We start from the raw sequence: 18296 nt of genomic DNA, 5'->3' as shown, positions 1-18296 counted from the left end.
ATGTCCCCTACTTAGACAGATGACAATGAGAATAAAAATGATAATGTTAATGATAATGAAATTCACAACTCTAGTCTATGATAAGAATTGATGAAATGTCTAAGTTTTCTGATGTATGGAAGCTCACCACTTCACCACAACAAACCAAGAACCGAGCTAATCCACTTAACTCTATATAGGAAAAATACACGTCTTCGGACCTTGCATCGCGTGGAGGTACAATGTCCCGAGAAGATTAGTGGGATGAACACTAGCATGAAACTCAGGGATAAGGATAACATAATGTCATGATCAACAATTCAAAATCATTCAAAACCAATGCACATAAACAAATATGTATATATATCACATGCCGGGATAGGGAACAAGGCTTAGCATGCACTTTAAAACCTTAGCCTAAATTCTATAGTTAATCGTCATAACATACAAAGGCAGCCATGGGCTATATGGGCCTAGCTCTCCCCCAGCTGGTAGGGCCAAGTGCGTGTGGCTATACGAATTAGAGGGTATATACATATGCAATATGAGGGACTCAAACCTCCCTACATATCAAGGTTACACGAGCACCAAATCATGTAATAAGATATGGGAGACTCGAACCTCCCAATCATATGATAAAAAATAATCAAGTTATTAATGACTGGACGAAACCAAGAAATAACCCCTCACGTGCGAAATTATAGAAGATCCCCTTTAAGATCAAACAACAATAATGGGGACTCGAATCTTCCGATCATACAAACCCCCGCATCGGCAACCTTAATTTCCAATGTTGGTCCCTTGGGACCTCCACTTTCATGATTCATCTACACAACCCTCATTAAAACTCAATTAAAACAAGTATCACACATTCCGATTCATTGAACCATATTAGACATTAAGGCATACATTGTTGGTATCGCTATACCAATTACACTTGTAAGGTGACATCAACATGCGAAACTAATTATCATTACTTGGGGGAATTCACAACCTCCTTGGTTTAATTTTACATTAGCTTGGGGAATTACACAACCCCATAAGGTTCAATTAAAAATCACAATGCAATAGTTGAAGGATAAGTTAAATTCCCACATTTCTTATAATTAAAAACCAATTTCACAATATGGGGTTGGGGTCATAACCACTTCAAAAATCATAAGTTCTGGGAAAATCACAATTCCCTAGTTCATTCACCATACCAATGCATCCACAAGTTCAAAACCTTAATTAAAGTATGAATAATCATATGTAAACCATGGGAAACATTGGTCAATCATTAAACATTCAAACCCTCAACCCTTGTTTCAAACCAACATCAATAGCTCATGAACAATACTTTAAAACATATGCTTTTAACAAATTAACAATGAGAAAAGAGTAACATGGCTGAAATACCAAGTTTCATGGAAGGAATTCACCCCTTGAGCCCTTAGATAACCTAATTCTTGAAAATTCTAAGTATGGTTGCTTGAGAGAATTTGATAGAGCCTTTGAAGTGTTTGAGTATGTTAAGGATGAAATATAACTCCCTTAAGTGCTTTATGGACGTGGGGGCATGTAGGGAATTATTCAAACTGCCCTTAAATTAAAAGCTGAATTTCAGTTGCCAATGACTATGTGTCACTATATGACTCACCACCCTGAGTCATAGCCAATACAGTTCCCAGGACACTCACACACTTTTGACCCTATGTCTAAATTGGTACCACTCATAATGGGACCCTACGACTCGTAGGGTCTAATCATAATAACACAGAACCCAATTGGGTAAACACTGGACATCCTACGATTTACACCCTATGACTTGTAAGAAGTCCTTACGAATCTTAGTGAGACACTCGTACTCATAAAATATTTAACCACTAAATTACTAATTTGGTTATGACTTGGGGTCCCTAGGACCCGTCAAGACTACCTTTAACTCTTACCCCTAAGTAGTATTCAGGACAACAACTCAAGTACCATTCATTAGAAACTTTACGACTAGGGTCACATGACCTATCAAGACACCCTATGACTCGTAGGGTGAGTCATAGTAAAGACAGTATAAAATTTCAAAAAAAATTTTAAGGACCAAAACCCTGGGCATTACATACTTCACCCTTTAGGATCATTCGTCCTCGAATGATAGGATAGGCATTTATTAGCATAATTTGACTCCAAGCACAACCACACTTACCTTTAACAAAGACAAAAAACAAAGATATCAAGAAATACACATACCTCAAGCACGATTATTCAAAACGGAGAACAAGAATAGATATTTGGACTTTATGTCCTCCTTGGCTTCCCAATTAGCTTCCTCAACCTTTTGGTTCCTCCAACGAACCTTTACTAAAGCCATATGTTTGTCCACAACTGATAGACTTGTCGAATAAAATATCAATTGGGACCTCATTGTAGGACAAAGAATCCAAAATACCTACCTCATCTAAGGGAACAACTATTGAGGGATTACCCACACACTTCCTCAACATCGAAACATGAAACACCGGGTAAATAGAGCTCAAGCTGGAAGACAACTCCATTTTATATGAAATATTATCAACCCTCTTCAAAACCAAGCGTGGATCGACATAATAGGGACTGAGCTTTCGCTTCTTGCAAAACTGCATCACTTCCTTTATGGGAGACACCTTTAAGAAAACCCAATCACTAACATTGAAGTCTAACTCCCTTTGTCTTACATCCGCGTAGGACTTATTGTAACTTTGGGAGGCCATAAGTTTATCTCGGATCACCTTCATCTTCTCCATGGCTTGGTGAACCAAATTAAGACCAAAAACTTATTCTTACCAAACTCAAACCACCAAATAGGAGATCTACACCTCCTACCATATAAGGCCTCGCATAGAGCCATACCAATCCAAGAGTGATAATTTTTGTTGTAGGCAAATTCTATGCGAGAAAAGTGGTCAACCCAATTACCATCAAAATAAAAAACACAAGCTTGAAGCATATCTTCCAAAACCTAAATTGTCCTTTCTACTTGCCTATCCATCTACGGGTGGAAAGCGGTACTAAGGGCTACCTTAGTCCCCAAACCTTGCTAAAACGACCTCTAAAATTGGGATGAGAACTAGGTACCCCGATCAAATATGATGGAGACTGGAGTACCATGCAACTTCACGATCTCCTCAATGAATAACTTGGCGTAATCCTCAAAAGAGTAATTAGTCCTCATGAGCAAGATGTGATCATACTTAGTAATCCTATCCACTATGACCCAAATTGATTCAAACTGCTGGCAATATCATGGAAGATTCATAAATAAATCCTTATTAATTATCTCCCATTTCCATACTGACAGCTCAATCTCCTGAGTCAACCTACCGGGCCTTAAATACTCTACCTTCACTTGCTGACACATCATGCACTTAACCACATAATTTTCTGCATCCCGCTTTATGTTATTCAACCAATAAATCTCCTTAAGATCATTATACATTTTTGTCAAACCAGGATGAATAGTATAATACAACTCATGAGCTTTATCCAAAATTCTTCTTCGCAACCCATCAACATTAGGAACACATAATCTACCTTGGTATCTCAAAATACCATCACCATCAATCTCAAAAATCATTACCTTCTGCCTATCTACATCATTCTTGATTTACATCATAATAGGATCTATATTTGCTTCTCCTTCAATTTTGCACCAAGAGATGACTTTTCCACCTCTTGAACAATTATGCCACCATCCTCGAAATCTAAGAGACAGACTCCTAGATTAGCCAAACGGTGAATATCCTTTGCCAAATCCCGCTGCTCCTCATCCATATGAGATAATCTTTCCATGGACAATCTACTAAGAGCATCAACCATTATATTAGCTTTACCTAGATGATAATGAAGACTCAGGTCATAGTCCTTGAGCAACTCAAGCCACCTTCATTGCTTGAGATTTAGCTCATTCTAAGTGAACACGTATTGCCGGCTTTTATGATAAAAATATATATCAATATGGACCCTATACAAATAATGCCACCAGATAATTAATGAAAATACCACAGATAACAATTCTAAATCATGAGTCGAATAATTCTTCTCATGATCTTTCAACTGCCTAAAAGTATAAACAACCACCTTGCCATACTGCATCAATATGTAACCCAGCTCTACCCTGGATGCATCATAATAGACAACAAAACCCTCAATTGTTATAGTCCAATTCATGAGTCATGATGGCACTTTCTAAAAACCACCAGTTGGTAAGCCAACGCCACAACCTAGAGCTAAGGCAATGGGTTACTTCAGTAGAAATGATTAATCGAGCCTAAATACACAATTATAATTATAATCAATAGTGTTCCACTAAAAGAAGACAATCAAAATACGAATACCGATCCCACGACCTGGTAATATTAGTACGAGAGCATCTAAGTATGATAATAGAAAATAAAACCCAAAAGTCTAGAATAGTCAACTATTCTATCTCGAATACATAAGAATGAACATAGATAGAGAAAAATGGGCTACTCGAAACAGCAAGAGCTCACCCTGTCTCCTAAGATGAACACTATATGAACTTAACTCAGTGGCAATAACTAGTATTGACGTCTGCACTAAAAAGGTACAGAACTATTGTATGAGTACCAAAACAATGGGCACTCAGTAGGCATCATTGGCCGACTGAGCTAAATTATGATATAAAGATGATATAAAGCAAGACAATATTGCTAAGTCAAGGTACAAAATTGAACCTGAATCATTTTTATCATCATTGCATAAAATAAAAGATCACCTAGAACAATAATAAGACTCTCATATCAATACACTCCAATACCATCATATATAATGGGTAATCAATTTGGAAGGGTAAATCGACACTATTACAATTACAATCACATAATACCAAGTTAAAGTACATACATCCATTAGAGCATAAAGTAAAAGAACTCACCACGACATCCTATACCACCGCGGAGTACACCCACAATAACATAAAGTAAAGAACTCATCACAACATCCCATACCACCAGAGAGTTCAACAAAATTTTAAATCATCAACGTATATAGATATATAACCAACTTCTCATTATCCATGGTTTCCCAATTTCACACAAATGGTCATTTGACAAAATTCATTATCCTCATCAATTACCGCAATTGAATAACATTTACCAAAGTACTCATAACCATAATCACATCACCGTTTAGAAATCTATCTTATCGATATACTTAATCTACGCACTACTATTGACTAACCAATACTCATTATTAAACTACTAATTCGATAGTCATCATAGGACCTCTAGTTATTAGCCTAATCGATTCTTTATATAATTTTTATTCATGGAATGGTAATTAACTATTATTCTATAATTAACCAACATCCAATATCTAATTGAGTTCACTATTAGATCGTAGGTACATTTAAACAATACCCATTTCTAATCATCATAATAGCACTAATCACCATTTAGAAAAGGCCTCTAATTTTCAGTATACTCTTATATATCTACACATTAACACCTTTTAGTATCTAGCATCATTAATATATGAATCATCAATTAATAGCTAATCAACATCATAACTTGGTCATCAATATCATTATTCATCACCCATACTAACCTATTATCGTCATTAGCCATATAACAACAATAATTCTAGTTACCACATTTCAACCAAACAAGGTTCACTAACTAGAATTCGAGACTTAATCCATTAAGTAAGATAGTCACTTAGTAGTCAACTAGTCAACACACAGCTCACTTTAATAAGCAATATACCTTACTTAATCTATTTAACAAATTCTATCTAAACTCACAAGGTGAATCCTTATATGCCACAAAATATCCTGAGTACCAACTTGTCTTAATTCATTACTCAGCATATACTACTTTTAATCACTATTCTACACTAGAAAGAACTACACCGCTTAACAAGTGATTAGTATTAAAGAATTATAACCGACATCAGAAGAATAACATCATATCTTTAAAGAACATAGGGATGTAATCGTATAAAGGCATAATATCACATACACATATATACACATGTTTACTATACATAATATCAATATATCCTTCGATCTTACCGGGCATCATCATAACATCAATATATCCTACCGACTAAGCAGGCATATTAGATCATCAATATATTCTCCGAACTTACCTGAGATCATCATAACATCAATATATCTTCCAGACTTACCGGACATCATCATAACATTAACTTATCCGTTGGACTTACCGGGCATTATCATAACCATAATATATCCTCTAGACTTACCGAGCATCATCTTAACATATGTAAGTAATCCAAACAATAGTAAATGCAAGCCCTATAAGGGATAGAGTGAAAAAACTATAAGAAAAGACATATCATCGAACCTTATGATCATTATCAACATATCTTTAACCTGCTACATATGAACAATCAACCATGAGATGTCTATATCTTTAATAAGAAAGGCAGTCTTTCTCTTTAGAATCAAATCTCTTCTCAACCCAGAAGCAAACTTCCTCATCCTCAACCACATATCAGCCACCAAGTCAGGAGTATACCTTGATAGCTGATGGAACTTCAAAGCATATTCATTTACTGGCATCCTCCCCTGCCTGAGGTTCATAAACTTTTTTATCTTAGCTTCCCTCAACTCTTAAGGAATGAACCGATCCAGGAAGGCATTAGAAAAGGCCTCCCATAACCCTTTCTTTTCCATATCACCTCTATCTCTATCCCGCTCCTCATAACATTGATAAATAATATCCTTAAGCTAATAAGATATAAGGTTAACCTCCTCTACATTAGTAGCCTGCATCACCTAAAAGATCTTTTCCATCTCATGCAAGAAGCCCTGTGGATCCTCCTACACCTTCACTCCAGTAAAAGTATAAGGGCCCATCTTTATAAATTAAGCAACCCTTGTGGCCTTAGCAGACAAAGCACCAACCGCACCCCGCTCAGCTTGAGCACCAACCAGTTTGGCAATAATATGAATAGACTGAAAAAATTCTATATTTGTCATGTCACCCTGAGGGGCCCGGGGAGAACTACTCAAAATAGGAGAAACTCCAGAACCATTAGAAATAGGACCATGAGATCGAAGATGTACTCCAGATATAGGATGTACCACTTCCGTATTATCCCTAAATGGGACAAAAGAATTTTATTTTGTTCCAGATCTAGGAGGCATGATCTGAATGATGAGCAAACAAGGATTAAAGAAGATTCTAGGATTGAGAACTCAATCTTGAAGATAGAATACCTAGAAAGTGAAACACTTCTAAATATCTTATAGCCTCTCTCTTATGAGTGTGGTGCACTTCACACCCCTAAAAGAGACTCTACTCGACATGACTTTGTGGACTTCTAAGTTGACCATGAACCTAGGCTCTGATACCAACCTGACCCGACCCAACCCAACCCTTGGGCCCTATTGTAATGGGTATCCCAAGTCAAACTAGGACCAGGGACTGCCCCCTATTACCCAACCCGACCACCTATATCCAGCCTTGGATGGTCTAAATTTCAAACATATAACAAAATAACATTAATACTCTCATGAAGACTTTGGGATAGGGTTACAAACGTGATTGACCAAATTGAGTTCGCCCATACCAAATCAACCATCCAACCATACCAAGACAAACCAAAGGCCATAAACGAAGCCATAATCAAAGAGAATATCAAAACATAATATGATAATTAATCACAAAATGTAATACAATGGAATAACCAACATATCATCTAAGGGTGTCATCCCCAACACCAATACTGATGCCAAGGCAAACGCAATACCGATCCCACCCATACCAACCCCCAGAAGTACCATAAAGTCTCTATCTAAAAGAGTAAACAAATTTGGTTGGAACATGCCCCCAACTATGGCCAAATTTAATATCCAAAATAAAATCAATACGTCTAACAATATACAATTATGAAATGATGCCTTCCAAAAAAATGGAATCCCACCACGCTAGTCCAAATGCTTTCCTTGAGGTATTCACTATGTAGGAGGAGTCGAACGATCGATTTCTGCATAGCGTGAGTATATAACCGCTAGTAGAAGGGTTAGAGAGTGACCGCTAGCATGAATCTCAGCATAAGGATAAAATAATTCCAGTTATAAAACCAAGTAAAATCATCCAATGCACACAACCGTACACACACACATATATATATAAATATAACACCATGTCAGAAAAGAGGATCCGGGTTTAGCATGTATTTAAACCTTTACGTGGATATGTAGCTCAGCCATCTTAAACAACCCACGAGCTATATGGGTTTAGCTCCTCCTTCTGAAAGGGCCCCAGTGCATGTAGCCACACTACCAGGAAAGTATTTCATGAGATGACTAATACATCCCCAATAGTGTAACATCATGCACACTGTCCACTAAGACCAATCCTTATATCGGCAAATACGAGTTTTCAGTTTTAGTCTCCCCAGAACCGGCACCTTCCATGGCTTTGGTACACAACCTGCTATTAATGCCTAATTAAAACCGTTTCCAAATGACCAACCAATTTAGTTACCTTTTTTTTAGCCAAGGCCAATATTAGTGACATCATCATACCCCCCCTTACCTGTAAGTAACATCCATAGACAAATTATTTAGGTTAAGGGGACTTTCAAGTGCCCTTCCATATACCATATTAAACCACTTGGGAGACTTTCATGTTCCCCACAAGCATAAATATTTATCCTTTAGCCTTTTTAAACCATTTAAATCATTAAACCACTTAAAGCTTTATTACATAACCCGAAAACAAGTAAGAGTTCCATTAAAAAAAGTCAATGCAATGAATATTCCTTTATAAGCATTTTATCAAACAAATTGGGGGGCATAATATAACCAAAACTAATTCCAAAGACCATTAAACTATTACCATGAAATCCAATTATCCAAAACCACCATTAATGCATATAAAAGCATAATTAAAACCATAGGAAACCATAACCAAGCATTTAATATCAAAACCCCCAAGTAATAGTTTAAAACCATCATCATGAAATAGTAAAAACATGAAATCAATCATATAAACCATGACTTTAGTTAAAATTATAATGAAGGGAGAAAATCATACCTTAGACTTGATAGAAAGGAAGGTATAAGATGAAACCCTAGCCTTCTTACCCCAAAAGCTCTTAAAAGAATTATGGAGTATTTTAGAATAGTTTCTAAGTATTAACAAATAGAATAATAGGGTAAATGACCTCCTAAGTGTATTAGAAGTCGTGGGTCCTAATTAGGGTAAGTAGGGAAATATCCAGAATACCCCAACATAAATCCCTTAAAAACCCATCACAGGTATATGACAAACCCATACAAGTTATACCCTCTGAATACGATTGATACCCATAACTCATATCTAAGGCTCAACCCTTGGATAAAAAACTATCCAGTATACGACTCTTCCAACCAAGTCGTAACCACCACATACAATCTGTATCCATAACCTGTATCTCTAGCAGAATAAAATACAAGGAGGATCAATCATTGCCTACCAAACGAGTCCCTGGTATGACTCGTACTAAGCCTTAGGACTCAAAACCCTAAGTTGTACCCATTTCGGTGACCAAAATATCCCACCAACTAGCACTGGTCAGCATACGATAGGACCATACCACTCATACCCCAATATATGACTCATATCTATGAGTCCTATTGGGTCTAGAGAATGAAAATTCTAAGAAATTTTCTAAGGGTCAAAACCCAGGATATTTTACTACACTCTGAGTAGCCATTCGAATAGGGAGTCTCAGTTATCTCATAAAGCAGCGAACTCTCTCATACTCAGTATCCAAAATAGAAGTCACATTCTTGGCCAACTCATGAAAATGAGCCTCATACTCAATGACTATCATAGATCCCTGCTCCAGTCTAGAGAATTGATCTCTCAGGCAATCCCTAAGGCTTCATGACATATACTTCTCCAAAAATATCTTGGAGAACTGAGTCCATGACAGAGGAGAATATCTAGCTAGCCTAGAACTTATAAACCTCTCCACTAGTGATGCAGACAAATCCAATTGATATATGGTGCATCCACACCATGAGACTCAATAAGGCCTAATCTACAGAGCCTATCCTTTAAAGTAGTAAGAAACTAAAATACATCCTCTCTAGGAGCCCCAAAAAATCTAGGCAGAGCCAACCTACAAAATTTACCTAGCATCTTTTGCTTCTTAGCAGACATAGCAGGATGGGTCACAATTGGCTGAGCGGCTAGCGACTTAACAATTGCTGGTATAGGAGGAACCTCATTTCTAAGAGCTGCAGCTGCAGGCTGCACTCCTTCCCTAATAGTATACATATCATCAACTATACCCAATAGATGAACCAAGGAATCTCTAAGCAAAGAAGAGGGAATAAAACCTGATGGAGCCTAGGGTGGTCCCTGGCCCACTGTTGGCTATGGCAAAGGAATCTCTCACTCAGGTGCAAGAATGGGATGGTGGAGGTGGTCCATCCTGGTCCTTAACCTGGGACACACCACGAGGATGTCCTTAAATAGGAGTAATATCCCTGGGCTCAGTCTCTGGACTCTCCTTACACATAGCTGTAGCCTATATCCTAGGCATCTGTGAAAGATTAAAGTGAAGAAAATATCCTACAAACCAACTGCAAATCTTAGCATAATACGACTGAAAAAAGTGAAGGACTACTAAAAATGTCCTATAGACTCTTTAATATAGGAAACATACGTCAATTTTCTAATCTGCAGGACTCTATTATACACTTGATCTTGTATAGACAATACCGGTAAAGCCTAGACTCTGATACTAATTTGTCACAACATAATTCATGAGACATAATATCCCCTACTAAAACCCGCCAGCAGATAAGCCAATACCGTAACCTATAGCTAAGGCAATGGGTTACTTCGGTAGAAATTCGTAACCGAGCCTAAATATACAATTATAATTATAATCAATAGTGTTACACTAAATGAAGATAATCAAAATACGAATACCAATCCCATGACCTGGTAATATTAGTATAAGAGCATCTAAGTATGATAATAGAAAATACAACCCAAAAGTCAAGAATCATCAACAATTCTTTCTCAAATACAAAAGGCTGAACAAAGATGAGGGAAACGATTATCTAGAATATCAATACTACATGAACTTAACTCAGTGGCAGCAACTAGTACTCGAGTTTGTACTAAAAAGGTACAAAGTGTAGTATGAGTACCAAAACAATGGGTACTTAGTAGGCATCATCGATCAACTAATTATGATATAAAGATGATATACAGCAAGATAATATCTCTAAATCAAGGTTCAAAATCGAACCTAAATCATCTTCATCATAATTGCATCAAATAAATAATCAATAAAAACAATAATACGACATCTCATATCAATACATGTAAATACTATCATATATAATGTGTAATCGATATGGAAGCATAAAGAGATACTAATACAATTACAAATGCATTAATACCATGTTAATGCACATACATCCATTAGTGTATAATATTAATATATCCTCCGAACATACCAAACATCATAATAAAATCAATATATCCTCTGGACTTACCGAACATCATCATGTTGTCAATATATTCTTTGGACTTACCGGACTTCAGTATAACATCAATATATCCTCCAAATTTACCTGGGCATTGTCATAACATTAATATATCCTCCGGACTTACCGAAAATCATCATAACATCAATATATCCTCTGTACTTACTGGACATCATCATAACATATATATCCAAATAATAGTAAATCCAAGCCCCACGAGGGATAGAGTGAAAGAAAAGTGAGGAAAAACATATCGTTAAACCACATAATTCATTATCAACATAATATATTAATAGGTGCATGAAAAAGTCTATCCACATGATATGAACACTCACTACTTAATCGAGCTTAACATAATCAGTAGCATTTTCAAGTACAAAGCCTTAATCATATCTTCTAGAGCCCCTTTTTATTAGCATGATTCACATCATTAGCACAATAGGATTTTTAACAGTAACATTAGTTTAATCAATAGGCTTGAACATAATATTAATAATAACATACTCAAAGTCCCATATGGTAATAGTCAATGATTTAAGTAATAATGTAGTCATGGGTTCAATCTATAATGTAATTCATTGCTATCCATGCATCATTAATAATCTAACAACCAATCATGTACATATTTTCCAATACCAACATCATGAATTAACCATTTACCGGGGTTAGTCATCATATTACCAAAGGCATATTCTATGCAGTTAACAAGTATCTATGTCGCTAACAAAACTACATAGTCCAAGCTTAAGGCGAGTCAAGTTCTGCTTTTAATTACCCAATTTCTTCAAATAGTCTAACTTCTACCCATGACTCAACTAAGCCATCTAAGTCATTTCATAAAGGTTTATCAATCCACACTAGTTCTATGGTACAATTCTTCCTCCGATATTGCTCTTAATTCACCCAAAGATACGGGGGCAATTTCCATAACTACGTACAACTAATCAACTTAATATATAATATGAATGATAAGGTCACTCCCATCTAGCTAGAGCATCTAGAGAATTCTCATGTTATTCATGAGATAACAAGTCCAACTAACCAAGGTTCTAGACTATATGTCAAGTATCACACTTTATGAGTTCCTTAGCCTAAGTGATTCGAATAATCCCAAACACTAATATCTACAACTTCAACACCTAAAACACCACCCAATCTTATCAAGATATTAAAGTCATACTATAATAAAGCTCAATCTAACAAGAAGTAAGCCTAAACTAACTCGAATCCAAACATAGCTCACGAACTGTTAACCTTCACTTTCTCTTTCCTTGAAGACTCTTTAAGAAGCCAAGCTATCAAAGACATAATCTATACATTATAACAAGAATATCAATACCCATATCACACCATTGTGCTTAGGGTCCAACAGGATACTAAAAACCCCCAAATGGGTCCAACTTATGGAAAATGAGTTCCTGAGATCAACCTATTATTCAAATACTATTTGGGAGTTATATCTCTTAAAAAATTGGTGTAAATCAAGCATATTTGGGGTTAAAATCAAGACTCAATACATTTAGTATTTTTCGTCAAATAGTAAAGAATTGAACACTATAAATAAAGGATTCATACCTTAGATTTGATGTTAATTATGAATGTTTAGGTTATTCAAGCTCACAATCAACACCCAAGACTCAATTTGAGGTCTACATACTTTATTAGGGTTTATGGGACTCAAGACAATGGAGAAATGGCTAATTCTCAACCAAAAAAGCATATAAATACCTCTTCCCTAGCCCTTTATTCAGGCGATAGAAAATATGTAGGCCGCAATCACAGCATCATGATAGCGATACAACCTTCATGATCACAGTGCATTTGCTATACCAGATGACAGTTGAAACTTGGAATAAATTCCAGGTTTTGACTAATGCCCCGGGATGCATTCGGAATCCAATTTGAGCAAATGAAATATGCAACCACACTGACTTTGACATTCTAGATACACGAGAAAAGTTGGATTTTCCTTACGAGTCTATTTTATCCTAATATGGGCCCCACACCTAAATTTTCAATTTATCAAATTTTCGACAACTAGATTGAAATAAGTTTTGGTGTAGTAGGACCCGAACCAAAGGTCTACCTATCCTAAAATCTATATTTTAGATCTACTGGCCCAGTCAGAATTCACATTCGATATTGTTTTACTGAGGTTTTCACTCGATGACTTGGGGTAGCTATGGTAAATCTGTAATGGCAAAAGTAAGTGGAAACATTAGAAATGATCTAAAGGGTCATTACGTCAATGCCTTCAGGCAGAATCAAGACCGGAGCCAAAGATAACTTATCCTTCAGCTTCTCAAAATTATCCTTCAGCTTCACTATTTTTAAGAAGTTACTATTGCTGTTTCGAGCAACCATCAATTCTAATTTGTATGACTTGTTCACTTGAAGGTTAGCAACTTGTGTGAAACTTAAATTCAGTCATAATTATTGAATTTTGTTGTGAATTTAACTTGTAAAATTAATGGTGCTGGTTGTAATTCTTTAAATCAAACATATCTTGGGTGTTGATTATTTGTTGAAACCTCAAATTCCTATTATATATTGCCATTGATGTTGATATTAAGTGAAAATTAAAATTTAGGATTTGATTTATTTTGTATTTTAGATGATGTAGATTTTTGTACAATTTGTTAACAAAATTGTGGAAGTCTCATTATAAATAAAGCTATGTCATCAATCTTATACCTTTTTTTTTGTTAGTGGCTAATAATGGATCCATAAATTATTTTGCTGTTCAATGTTTTGTTTTGGAAAGATGTTTTCAATGTTCAAGTTGAATGAGCTTTAGGTTATGTTCTATTTGTGCAATTTGTAGGTGATTTTTGTTTGAAATATAACCTGTTGAAAATGGAAATATCATTGTAGATGAGTCAGGTTCAATTAGCAAACTGGAAAGTTGTTTGAGTATATTGTTCTTTATGTTTTTCTTTGTTCTCGAAACAATTGTAGCTGTCTTACCAGCTTTAGGCTAGTTTTGGATCCCAACTTCTCATTTGGTGTCATAGTTGTAAGAGACAAAGTGAAATGCCAAAGATTAGTGTAGGTCGAGATGAACAGAAATACCTCCCAAAATTAATTTTTGAGACAACTAAATTAAAGATGTCAAAAATAAGGTTTTAAATCAGTTAAATTTGACAAATAAGCTAATGGAATCTAAAAAACAGTAAAATAGAATTCGGTAATAGAATATAGTTGGATGAACTAGTGTTACACCATCAAACATATGTAATAGATGTTTTGCCAATTAGTAATATCTACAAAGAAATCATTTAGTATGATGTGCTTCTTAGATAAACAAAAGAGGAAGTGGAAAAGCAGCAATAAGGTAGATGACTGGAACCCTGCACTCTTATATCCTATTTGGATTAGCTTAATTTTGTATTTGTATCGACAAAATATGGACCTTCATATTGTACTTGTACCAGACAGAAGGTGAACCTTACTCTTTAGTGATATTCGTCGCTTTGAGGAGTATTCGATAAAGTTGATGTCATTTCTTAGGTAGTTTTGAATTTAAGATTTGAAAACCTCCAGTTCTAAAAATATTAGGTAGGACTCCTTTTTCCAAACTAGTGTATAGCGAATGCTGGAAATCTTTAATGAATACTTTAATGCATTGTTCTAGAAACCTTTGAGGTCAAGGATTATTTGAAGAGGCAGGGTACGTTGTGACTTGTGAAATATGAATAAAATAGATACAACCAGGTGTGTTCAAATATAGAAACATGATGAGGTAAATTATGTTAAGATCCAACCCAACATTTATTTCTTTAGAACTTTGATATACAATGCCCTAGTTTAGGATATCATTTCCTCCTAAATGTCATTTCCTTGATGGAACATCTTTACACGACACACTATGATAACGATGACAACTTATCTCATTGAATTTACCATCTACAATTAATACTTATTTGCTGCATCTGGAATTCACTTTGCTTTTTCTCTTTTCACCTTTCAAATGGTGTCACAGAGATGGAAGCATAGTTGTATGGCTTCCATCTACTAGAAAATACTTGTCAAATTCCAATTCTATATCTAGTTATATCAGTTGATCTGCAACCTATCAAAAACAACATAACAGGTCATTCACAGTAGAATCCACAAACTACCGAGTACAATGCATTTCTTCAAAACAAACATCAGAGAAACACAATTAATCACATAAGATTTTATAATTTATAGGACTAATATCTTATATAGAAATATTTCTATGAACTTCAAAAGGGTAAAAAAGGGCAACCCAGTACATTAAAGCTCCCGCTACGCAAGGAACGGACCACAAGGGTCTATTTTATGCAGTCTTACCCTATATTTTTGCAAGTGGTTATTTCCACAGCTTGAACATGTAACCTCTAGGTTACATAACACAAATTTTAAAAATCTAAAGATTGGATCTTTAGACTCAAAAACCCCCAAAATACCCCCAACATAATTGAAGTTCAGTCAATATAGCCAAACAACTAGATCTAAGAGAAAGACTCAAAACAAAAAAAACACAATGCTTCCATATGTTTCAGTTGTATAAATTGAAGATATGCAATAAAACAAAAAACAAAAGATTGAAAAGGGCATACCAATTGTCTTTAAATTGAAAATAAGATAGCTGAGCAAAGCTAAACGGCTTATCAAATGCAAAAATTCAAACAACAACAATAATAATTGTTTCTACTTCAGCAGCAACAACTGAAACAACCAACTGAGATAATAAACAACCGGTTGTTTCTCATAGGTCATGTAACAGATAAAACATAAACTGATAAATAATATTATGGTTGTTGTTGTAAAGTCGGTGATTCACAATATAAGGGAATTAGATAATACACTCAACTCGACATGCATATGTTTAAATTTATATGATTTGTTGGGTTATTAATTTAAGTATTTGAGGATTAAACTTGGAATATTTGGCAAATTATCTAACTAGTTTGATTATTCTCTTACTAATTGATTTGTGCTATTTGTTTTTGTCCATTATTTGCTTATTATCTTTTATACTAGAGATGATAAACTACTGGATATGCTTGGCCTTTACATGATATTGGGTGGAAGTTGAATCAATTCATTGAATAACTATAACAGTGTGAATGGATAAAAATTTAGATACGTGTTTTCTTACCAAAGGTAAAATTCTGTATGATGAACAAACAGGAGAGGTTATGGGGCTATTATTTTATAGAGTTGTTCTATGCTACTCATTTTCACAATTATTTCTATTCACATACTATGAAATCTATAGGAAACTTGGCTTGGAATTGGCTTTGTATCGGTTACACTATGTTGTATACAATTGCTAGCTTGTTTCACGATTAGATTATGAGTTTTTAGGGTTGTATCTTCCTCATTGAAAGGTTGCTTGGTCCAATGAATTTATGTGTTGTCTTGAACACTTCTTTTGGAATAATTTATGCCCTGTTGTAATATAAAGTGAATGCTACTTAGGTACGGTTTGCTAGTTACTTTTATTTATTAAGTTTTTATAAATGAAAGGAATATTTTATATGAATAGGTTTAGAAGATTATATGCTACCCTTTTGGATGAAACAAAGTCTTGGGGCAATTGATATAGTTTTTTTTAAATTTCTAAAGTCAAGCAACATCTGATTCTTCTCATTATTTGTGTTGAATTGTGATGTATATCAGTTTGAACGGGATAGGATTAATGATCATAAGGCTTATTGAATGGGATGGGTCAAGTTGTCTAATGGTGAATTTCATCCTAGATCCTTGAAAGCCAGAACATTTAATTAAAGCACCTGATTTAGATCCATTCCCTTTGCACTTTGGGCATAATGCATTCTGAGATAGTGAAAGTTTCTTTGATGTTCTATTGTACTGATCCACCAGAGAAACCTTGAGAAGGTGGACAATATCCTCTTTTTTTCATTTTCTTATTCCTTTGCTGCTTCCACCATCTCTGGCAAATGGACTGCCACCAAAGAAAGATGAAAATATATAAAATAGGTTATGTCCACCACCTCCACCGCCTATTCCTTCCTTGAGAGAATCTTCATCATACTGATCATATATCTCATGCTTCTCAGGATCACTCAAAACTTCATAATCTTGTGCAAGATCTTTAAACTTTGTAGGAACACCTCCCTTATCAAGATGATTCTTATAGTAGCTTTATGGTAAGTTTTCTTGATATCTTCTGGTGCAGCAGTCTTAGGAACACCTAAGATTTCACAGTACATAGTGTTGTCACTCTTCTTCACTGCAGCAGTTTGTCATCTTTCCTCTAGTCACCTTATGCCATCCTTCCTCATCCATATTAGGATCTTTCACCATTAGACTCATGATCATAGCTACCATTTTGTTCCTATTATTTGGTTTGTACACTCTTTCATTTCACTATTGGGTTAATTTTTATTAACCTTATAGTTTTTGCTTAGCAATTTGTGAGAAACTTTATTATTGTGTTAAGTCTCCATCTTTTGCTAAGCATTTCTCAGTTTTGGGAGGATATTTCTACATTTAGTATCTCTATGTCCTTGTATTTTGCAGTGCCAAAAATACTCAGGAACATTCTCATATTCCACTTTTTGATTTATTAACTCAAGCTTTTCATTTGCATTCATTAAATTGATCCAAATTCCTCCACATGAAGTTTCATTTTATCTATATCAACCCTAATCTTAGTAGTAGTTAATCTTGACTTTGACGAAGACATGATATATATCATAGGCTCGTATTTTGATTGACCCTTTCAAAGCTATAGTTTTTTGAAATTCCATATGAATTTTTAAATAGAAGGTCGAGTGATACTAGAAAGATTTACTTCTTTGATTTATTATGTTTGAGCATA

At 35.1% G+C, this 18296-nt stretch overlaps 1 pseudogene; it reads right to left on the bottom strand.

Moving 5' to 3' along the window:
* Positions 1-17101: 17101 nt before the first annotated feature.
* LOC107852987 lies at positions 17102-18069 on the bottom strand (annotated as a pseudogene).
* Positions 18070-18296: the final 227 nt, after the last annotated feature.

This window comes from Capsicum annuum, chromosome 5, assembly GCF_002878395.1.
Source record: "Capsicum annuum cultivar UCD-10X-F1 chromosome 5, UCD10Xv1.1, whole genome shotgun sequence".
Taxonomy (NCBI): Eukaryota; Viridiplantae; Streptophyta; class Magnoliopsida; order Solanales; family Solanaceae; genus Capsicum; species Capsicum annuum.
The sequence above is the reverse complement of the archived record's forward strand: the minus strand, read 5'-3'. Positions and strand labels throughout refer to the sequence as shown.